Source organism: Crocuta crocuta, unplaced genomic scaffold, assembly GCF_008692635.1.
Source record: "Crocuta crocuta isolate KB4526 unplaced genomic scaffold, BGI_CrCroc_1.0 scaffold482, whole genome shotgun sequence".
NCBI classification, from domain to species: Eukaryota; Metazoa; Chordata; class Mammalia; order Carnivora; family Hyaenidae; genus Crocuta; species Crocuta crocuta.
The window spans coordinates 1297857-1299384 of NW_027527459.1; the positions used below are offsets into that span (position 1 = coordinate 1297857).

Genomic DNA, 1528 nt, shown 5'->3' on the forward strand with positions numbered 1-1528 from the left:
TATGCATTTAACACTACCCCCGGAGGGTGGGCATTAAGGAAGGCAATTTTCGGGATGAGTACTGGGTTCTCTCTCTAAAGCCATGACTATGGCTATGTTGACTAACTTGAGAGTCAGAGAGAGAGAGAGACTAAAGAAAGATTCTATTATGTTAAAATGTAATAGTGATGCAACTTATTTTTTCCTTTTTAGAAAAATTTACCATCTTTTTTTTAATTTTAAATTTTTAATTGAAACATAGTTGACATAATATTAAATTAGTTTCAGGTATACAACATAGTGATTCAAAAATAATATATACTATGAAATGCTCATCACAGTATGTGTATTACAGTATTATCGACTCTTTTCCCTGTAATATACTTACATCCTTGTCAGTTATTTTATAACTGAAAATTTGTTCCTCTTAATCCATTCTGCCCATTTGCCTCACTCCCCTTCCCTTTAGCACAAGGGTTCCCTTTTCTCCACAGCCTCGCCAGCACTGCTGTCTTTTTGTTACTAGCCATTCTGACTGGTGTGAAGTAATATCTCATTGTGGTTTTGATTTCCATTTCCCTAATGATTAGTGATGTGGACAATCTCTTCATTTGTTTGTTGGTCATCTGTATGTCTTTGGAAAAATGTCTACTATTGAGGTCCTCTGCCCAGTTTTAATCAGGTTTTTATTGTTTTTGATACTGAGTTGTATGAGTTCTTTAAAGATGAAAACAGTATGGAGATTTCTCAAAAAACTAAAAATAGAAGTACCATAGGATCCAGTAATTCCACTACTGGGTATTTACCTAAAGAAAATGGAAACACTAATTCAAACAGATAAATGCCCCCACGATTTTTAATTGGAGTATTACTTATAATAACCAAGGTAAAGAAGCAAGCAATCTGAGTGTCCCATCAACAGATAAATGGGTAAGGAAGATAGTGGTGTACACTGCGAGTGTACACCCGCATGCGCGCACACACACACACTGGAATATTACTCAGTCATTAAAAATTTACAGTTTTTTAAGTGTATAGTTTAGAGGCATTTAGTATGTTCATTTTGTTGTAAAGCCATCCCCATTATACCTCTCCAGAACTGTTTTTATCATCCCATACTGAAATTCTGTACCCATTAAACACTAACTCCCTATTCCTTCATTCCCTCCCTGCCCCTGGTGACCACTGTCACCAAAAAGATTCTACTTTCTATCTCTATAAATTAGACTATTTTGGGAAACTCATATGAGTGGAATCACATAGCATTTGTAATTTTGTATCTGGCTTATTTTCATTTAGCGTAATGTCTTGAGTTGATTCATATTATAGCATATATCAGGATTTCATTTATTTTTGAGGCTTAGTAATATTCCATTGTATGTTTATACTACATGTTGTTTACCCATTCATCTGTCAGTGGACATTTAGTTTGTTAGCATGATCCAAATAATAATTCCAAAAGGAAATTTTTTTTAGCATACCATGCTAATTCGGACACTCGTACGGAAAATTCATCAGGTAATAGTAGCCAGTGAAACTGTGATTAAAA

At 34.4% G+C, this 1528-nt stretch overlaps 1 protein-coding gene across 1 annotated transcript in view; it reads left to right on the forward strand.

Moving 5' to 3' along the window:
- Positions 1-1528, forward strand: part of STAG2 (STAG2 cohesin complex component) — a 123926-nt gene that overhangs the window by 78358 nt on the left and 44040 nt on the right. The gene's annotated exons all lie outside the window — the stretch shown is intronic.